This window comes from Etheostoma spectabile, chromosome 1, assembly GCF_008692095.1.
Source record: "Etheostoma spectabile isolate EspeVRDwgs_2016 chromosome 1, UIUC_Espe_1.0, whole genome shotgun sequence".
Taxonomy (NCBI): domain Eukaryota; kingdom Metazoa; phylum Chordata; class Actinopteri; order Perciformes; family Percidae; genus Etheostoma; species Etheostoma spectabile.
In genome coordinates, this window is record NC_045733.1 from 4,611,348 (window position 1) to 4,620,000 (window position 8,653).

An 8,653-nucleotide genomic window follows, 5' to 3' on the forward strand; every position below is an offset into this window, starting at 1 on the left:
TACGGAGTTGATGTGTGCATACACGTTTCTGTGTGTTTGTTCGTGTGTGTGTGTGTGTGTGTGTGTGTGTGTGTGCATGATTGCTGTGTATACATTTAGGTTGCCCTCGCATTGTATGTTTGCCTTATGGTAACCTGAATCGTATCATTTTCACCCTGGTGGTTACATCTCCATAAGCCCTGTGTCCTTTGGGTGCAGAGCACTCACAACAGGCCTCATTAAATAATAATGATGTCGCTGCACTCTCACACACCTCTCTGTGTGTCTGGCTTCTATCCCAAAGCACTCTCTTATGTCTCTCTGACTCTCCTACAGACAGTGGCAGGTCACATGGAGGGAACGTGTGACTGGACGTGCTGTAGTCTTTCTTTGCCAAAGACGCTTAGCTCAGCCGCTGATACACAATCCACACTCGTGAACTCCCACCCACCCATGTGCCTGGGTGTAGTGGGTGTAGGTGTTTGAGTCTAGTGTCAGTGTAGTTTTGTGTGATCTATTAGCTTAGACTAATAGTCAATGACATCCAATGAAATCATTTCTCATGAGCCTTTTTTATATAAAATCATTTTAATCACTTTACCTAATTTTTTTACTGTGCATTTTCTTTTATGTATTGAGAATGAACCATCTGGCTCAACATTTTAATTTAACATTTTGAATTCTTTTTAAATGTAATTGTCTCTCGTCACTGCAGTTTTAGCAATGTGTACAACCTCATTATACACTTGTATTTTAAAAATTGTTATAGGAATTAAGTTATTGGTATTATGATGCTGTTATTTCGTATTCGTAGTTATGGAATATATGTATGCATGCATGTATGTATTCTCCAGAATTAACAGACTCGGACTCTGTAGTTCTACAGATGCTCCACAGTCCTGACATGTGCATTGTGTTTATTTAAGCACATGCACACGTGTAAAAGAAAGTTTATCTGTGTGGTGAACCAAAACGATGCACTTCATGCATGTGTGCACTGAGACTGCATATGGTGACTTTTACTCCTGAGGTTTGGAGCTCACTCTTTGCTGCCCTCTTCTGTGCTAACATGTTAAAACATGACAGCAACCTGCATCACTAAGTGCTGCAGAAAAAACATCAAGGTTTAGAATTCATCAGTGTTAGGCTGTCAGTGGGGAGACAATTAATAATCTGCTCTTATAAATCCTTAAGTATTGACAATTGACTGTCTTATCATCAACGATAATTTACTTTAATCCTACAATGCTCTTGACATTGCAAAAGCCACATTTGCCGCTCAACACCCTGACCGTCACACATGCATGCATGCACGCACACAGGCACGCACACACGCGCACTAATCCTTTTAAAATGTTGTAAATCCTCTGGCAAGTCAGGTTAATGAAGGAGGCTTTGTTGGTGCACCCTCTGAAGGCCTGTGTTCTTGCTCACAACCCTCTAAATGTCTCTCATCTGTCCGGATGCTCCACAGGTTAGCAGATTACAGAGAACAAAGCCCAGAATATGAGCCTGCTGGCAGCAGAGAGGCACAGGCGATGCCTGGGCCCCTGTCTCTTGGGCCCAGTCATCAGAAACAGCATCACTGCCTCCATCTGTCTGAAGGACAGAACTCACTCTCTCTCCCCTATCACCCTCTCACACTCCATCTGGTCTTGTGTTTGTGTGTGTGTGTGTGTGTGTGTGTGTGTGTGTGTGTGTGTGTGTGTGTGTGTGTGTGTGTGTGTGTGTGTGTGTGTGTGTGTGTGTGTATGTGTGTATGTGTGTGTGCGTGTGTCTGTCACCATGACCATCATCACACTCATACTGTCAGAACTTTGCTCTTGTGTATGTTTTGTGTCATGTAAATTTTACATGTCTTCCTCATTTGCATGTTACAGTATATCAAACTACCCTCATACACATAAACACACAGGAAATGATCTCATACTGGTATTGTGATAACTGCAATCAAAACAATATACATCTTCTCCCTCTACCCTCTACCTCTTACTCATTTGCTTTCATTTCTCCAAAGACTTGACTGTTGCCATGGTGACCTCTTACTCCGTTAAGACCCCAATCTTACCGATTATGTGTCAGGTGAATATATGTGGTCATACCAGAAGATTAACCCCACTGATGGATCTCTCGTTTTCTAATTTCGACAACAGCTGTGAAACATGTAGCTGACACTTCCATGCCATCAGGAAGAGGTCTTGGCAGGAGATGAGTGGAGGGCTTGTGATTTTGGCGGCGCTGTGTGAGTGTGTGAGAAAGGATAAAGCAGGGCTCTTAAGTGTCCTCCACTTGGTGTTGTTTCAGCTGGGCAGCCTCAGGGACAGCAGGAAGAGATCTAGAGGGAAGAATTTCAGAAGGACAGACAGACAGACAGACAAATAGACTGACTGACTGATTGACTAACTAGTCCATCTCTACTGACAGAGAACCTTTGTATGAAAATCCAGAAGTGTTGTGGTGTTAAACCATTAATTACTGTAGGTTTTAAATGATAAAACATACCCCTTATTCATCACAATCATCATCAGGCGCTCACAATGTGTTAAGCCATGATGACCTCCTTCAAACTTGACAGACTGAAAAAAGGGTGAAATGTGGCAGCAACTCAAACAGGCATGTGTGTGTGTGTGTGTGTGTGTGTGTGTGTGTGTGTGTGTGTGTGTGTGTGTGTGTGTGTGTGTGTGTGTGTGTGTGTGTGCTTGTATGAATAACAATCCCCAAAGGGATGTATGTGAGCCACATTGTATCTGGGGCCTCGGCATGTGATAACAGGTGCAACATTTGCATTTACGTGTTATTGTAACACATACAAATAAGAATGAAACAGTTGTGACATGAAGTGAGTGCAGTCTCAGGACGCACAGTAGCCAATAACAGTTGTTGTTGGTGTATTCATTCAATGGTAACATGTTACAAATGAGATTTTGTAGCATTCATGTCATGTAATGTTTTCTTCTGTAGGCTGTTTAGCTTGAATGATGTTTCCATTGCTATATAGTTTATTTAGTTGATTCAGCATAACAAAAAATTGTCACTGTTTTATTGTGCCATATACTAGCTTTGACTGTAAGAGCTCACACTTTCCTGTTGTGACACATCAATGGAGTATGCTGATGTTGAGTTGTTTGTCATGAAAGATTGATTACAACACACTGGAAACTATGCAATGACAAGTCAAAATGAAAAGGGACTACTTCACCTTTCTGTCCTGTGACCACAGTCTACTCCATGGCTGTATTCCTCTGATTGCAAGGACCTCATTTCATTGTTCATGTAAATTCATTTGTCACAGGACGTGTTCAGAACATTAATCTCAAGTAACAAGATTGTCACAAGCGTTGGAATTTCTCTGCCCTCCTGTGTTGGGAGCCAAAAGACATGTAGTTATTCTCAGTCTTATTGACTTATGGTCTGCTCCATGCTTTACACATGACCAGTCCTGGATATACACAGAAAGAATAAAAAGACCAAAAATAATTAATCTTTTTTGACATGTTTGTGACTTTTTGACAGTGTATGTTTCATGCTGATGACGTGTTTGTCTCGTTCATTGCAAATGTTGACTATGTACATTACATATTAGGGTCAGAGATCCCTTGCAAAATACATGCTTGTCTTTTGGATAGTATGCAGCACAAGTATAAAATTGTAACAATTACACTATTAATAAGACAATTTATTTAAAAAAAAAAAAGTTTATTCAAAAGTGCATTGTGCCTGTGCACCGTGGCATAAATCAAACTTTCATTTCCTTTGTTATAGTGATGTTACCTTGATCTTTTCAGCCTCATGATGGCAGCAGAGTGACATGACGTTCTTCTGACAGAGCAGTGGAAGACTTAACAAGGAAATAAATTGTAACCTCATCCTCTGTGCCTTTGAGGAGTCTGGTAAAAATTGCTGTATAAAAATGCTCTGTTTGGCTTCCCCTACTGCCTCCCTCTCTGTCTCTCTCTGTCTTGAGGGGAGGGATTGTAAGGACTGCTGCCTATTAAGAAGAGTCTGGGAGAGAGATGTGTTGACGCGAGGCCAGCTCAGCTCTCAATCTGAAGAATGTGTTGGCATATACAAGGGGCGCCACTCAAATGGAACTTTAATTCATTTACACAAAAACCAGAACAATCGTAAAAGCAGACCTCACTGCCGACAGCTAAAAGCTTAGGTAATAAAGGCTGGAACATAACTTCCTTTAACCTGAGAATTAGCCTTTTTATAGTGTTTTTATTTCAATATATGTTGCACATTGAAAGGGAATATAGCACGTCCTCCTGTGAGTGTGTGTATGCCTGTATGCGCGGTTGTGTATGTGTGTCAGATGGTAGAGGTGGGCTGTGAATAAACCTTTGATGTAGCCTGCCAAGTTTCCCCTGTGGACAGCAGCTGTTATGATAAACACGCTGTCTAGTAGCAACAGATCCTCCCAAGATGGTTCCCCACCCCTCCTCTCCACTCTCCTTTCCTACTTTCTCTCTCTTTTCTCCAAAAGCTGTGTTTAATGGAAGGGAAATGAAAACAATAGCCCTGCCAGTCTGCGGGCCAGAAACAGCTCTGCCAACCTGACACTAAGTCAGAGACAGATACTGTGAGAGAAAGACTGCGATGTACCAAACACAGTCCAGACAGGGTTTTTTAAGTTGTTTCACATGGGGGGTGAATTAAGGGGATTGATTGTGCATGACCATCTATATGAAATATTCAGCCAACCCAGAGAACAGAGAGATGAAGCCTTGGGCGTCTAACATGCTGGATGTGTCGTTGATGGAAAACTACTTATGAGTCGCCTTTTACGTGAGCCAAATGTTCACCCACAATGGTAGCAGAGGTCACAATACTTTCTGGAAATGATTACATTTTCATTAGCTGGTCCATTTTTGTGTTTTTTTGTCTGAAAAAACACATTTTTTTCTGGGCTCACTCGGACCTCTGAGCACTCTGACAAAAATAAAATACTGTATACAATACTGATCTCAAAAAAGATTTTTCAACTGGTGTTGGGATTTTATTCACACAATAGGGATTGCCCCCCTGATATTTAGCTTGTAAACAGTAATTGCATTAAGTATTACAGAAACTGTACTAGACTGTACTACAAATAAAATAAGGATACTACAAAATCTTCAAGTCTATTATTTTACAGACTTTTACTTAAACTGTCCCAGGTCTATTTAAGGTCTTGGGATGTGATTTATAAAAGCAATCCAGAGAAAATTTGCCACTGAAATATACTATCATAACAGTTCAAAACACAAACTTAATTGCAGTTGTCAGTCAGAAAATCCAATGAGCACAACTTCCCCAAACATACAAGGGTTTCTACTCTAATACATGAGGAATAGCTCTTTAATATTTTTTGGGCACAAACAGCAGTCTGTAATTTGAAAAAACCTGACCAGAATCAGGTAAGAGTGGTTCAAAATGTGACTGTTTTGCTGCCAAATATTTGTGCGTCACAGTATTTACCATTCCCTTCCATTCATTTCAAACAGTATTTAGGCAAAAAAAAAGAAGAAAAAAAAGAATGAATCACTACTAAAGAATTTAAATTATTTCCCCCTAAGTGTATGGCTGATGACACAAGTTTGTCTCAGTGCACCTACACAAGGAATGAAGAGATATCAAGTCAACTCTTTCTTTTACTCTTTTTCAGACAGCCAGGTTTACTCATCAGTCAGGTCTTGTAAAACGATGTTGGTTTCCATGATCTTTGGCTCTCCACAGTCATACCCAAGTTGTTGAGTGATGGTGAAGGATGAGGACACACACACACACACACACACACACACACACACACACACACACACATCCACTGTGGTCATGGCAGGCCCACACCACAGGCACCCATGTGGAACGAGTCAGTGAACAGGCCTTTATTCCTGCACTGAGCTGCTCTATGAGTAAACTCACTCAAACTCTCAAACGTGTCAATCCTCTTCACTTACTCATTTAGTTACGTGTGCGTTGCCAGCTCTACGACTACCAAATACCAAAAGTCATTCAATTCACTGAACGTGTCTCATTTAGTTCCTTTTGTCTGGTCTGCATGCTGACCCTCTTACCTGGAGGTTTTTGTTTCTCTGCTCTGTGACCTTGGAGTGAACTCACTCAAGTTGGCCTGTTGCCCAGTAAGAGACGGGCAGCCGATGTGGCCCCTCAGTACCTGTCCGACACACTGATTGGGTTACTGAGTGTGGCAGGCATGTGCAGAGGTACACTAAGCTCCTTTGCTCCTGGAAGCACAAACCCCAGGCACCCTGTGTGTGCTAATGTATGCATGCATTTATGTGTGTGTTACTGTGTTTGTGTATATACAAAAACACTTGGAAACCTCTGGGTGTTTTCAGTAGGGGAAAGGTGAAAAGGACTCTCCACTCAGAGCAACCAGCTTTGTCCATGACAAACACCTCAAACCCAATCAACTATGTTTGAGTATATGTTTAGCAATGGAGGTGTAATTGGAGTGGTTAATTCAATACAGCCTTATCTTTCCCCTGTGAGGGTATTCCACGTGAGCAAAATGTATCTCAATAGGATATCATTTTTCCTGCTAACCTTGTCTCTCTCGTGGAACATCATGCACACACAACACCAAAAAAAACAATCCTCAGGCATCAGTCAATGAGCCAATCCATCATGTGAAGTTTGCACTGATGAGAAGAAAAGGGAAAAAAGAGGAGTCGCTGGAGAAAGAGAGGAACAAATGTGGCGTTAGAGACGGAGAAGAGGAGAAGATGTAGAGCCCTAATTATAATGTTGGATGAGGGAGAGGATGCTGGTTGATGGTTGGTGTGAAGTGTGTGTGTGTGTGTGTGTGTTTGTGTGTGTGTGTGAGAGAGAGAGAACATGGGGCATATGTGGTATCTGTTGCGGGTTTGATTTTTAGTTTTTTTCCTATAAATAAGTCCTGTCTTTGTTGGTTCCAATATGCGTGAGAACTCCTCTACGGTGATAACTCACGTCATGTCAGATTTCTGCAGTGAAAACATCTCGGCTGGTAGATTTATACTGGTCAGAAATCAGTGAAACTAAGGGAGAAACCACACTACTGTCATGATTGGAGTCCAACAATGAATTATTGGATAAATGACTTCTGGACTTCTGGAACATCCTGGAAAGGTTGCATCTCACTGGAGGGTAATAAAAGTTGAAGAAGAAGGGCAAATGGTGGAGAGAAGCAAGAGAGGAGATGGAGCCAAAGGAGTTTAAAGGAGTGGAAAAAAGGAACGGAGAAAGAGAGCGAGGAGAGGTTTCCAATGTAGGACTGTGTGGCTGGCTCTGTGCTCCTGTTCTGCTAGGCGGCCGTGGCTGGCTAAATAAACAATCCTAATTGGCTGTGGAGCCCCACTAGTCTGGGGTTTCACTCACTTTCATCCTCGGGAAACTGCCGGGAAGCTGTGGGAGAGCTGAGGTGAGGCGTCATGATGAACACACATGTGCTTAATCACGCACTTTCAGACATGTGCACAAACAGAGTAAAACTTGGTTAAATTCACAGAGGCTGCCTTTCTGATTCTGTCTACAGGTAAATGGTGATACATGAGAATTAGTTTATAAGCTCTGGTGAGTGGGCTTCCTTGCCTGCAGCATAGTTAAGAGGAGAGTAATGTGGCCACCTGCTCAGCACATCTGGCATATGAGCAATGTACCACACGAAACACATGAACACACACACGCACACACACACAGACACACACACTCCTTATGCACTGAAATACTGTAGTTGCAGACATGCACAATTATACATGATTCATACCACATAAATACACACAAGACGGGACGGCTTCTAGCTCACCCAGCAAGAGTGTGCGCCCCATGTAGGCTGAGTCCTGCAGTGGCCAGGGTTCAAATCTGACCTGCGGCCCTTTGCTGCGTGTCATCCCCCATCTCTCGCTCCCTTTCCTGTCCCTGATCCACTGTCACTAGTAAAGGGAAATAGTATTTTTTTTTAAAGAATAAATACACAAAACACAACAGCAAATTCTGGATTTGGCAGACACAGCCAAAGGCCCGATGCCTAAGTTACTCTAACAGTATTACGGCATTGACTATGGAACAAACACAACACAACAGAATTTATCCATCATGGATATTTAGATTCATCTGCTGAGGCTTGATGAAGAAATTAATTCTTCTTCTTCTTCTTCTTCTTCTTCTTCTTCTTCTTCTTCTTCAAGAAGCTCAGTCTAGCACACAGTACAGTTCTTCAATCTGAGAGACATCTAGTGGTGTGAAGAACAGCTGTGTCCAGATTTGTCAACTTTTCTTGTCATCCAAACTAAACAATCATGTCTGTTTATATTTTCTAGTGTATGTATCATAAGAGATGATCAAAAGATCACTGTTGTATGTAGAAGTGGGTATGACCAGGTCAGAAAAATGAGTGCCATGTATATGTGGATGTAGTAGAGCTGTCTAATGGAAATTCAACATCAAAGCCAGAATGATTTGGTTGGCTCTCATCTTTCTAAATAATGGGTTTGAATCAACAAGTTTTTATTTGTATGTTACTATCCTGCCACAGCTAACCTTTGATACACTGCCCAAAGCATATTGTATGAGCCTGCCTGCAAAGAGTGCCTCAAGGAAAAAGAAGACTGAAGACTGTGGGTTCAATGTGATGGAATTGTGTTGTCTGTGAGAAAGAAAGAAGAAGAAAGACTATTTTGCTCTCACGGCT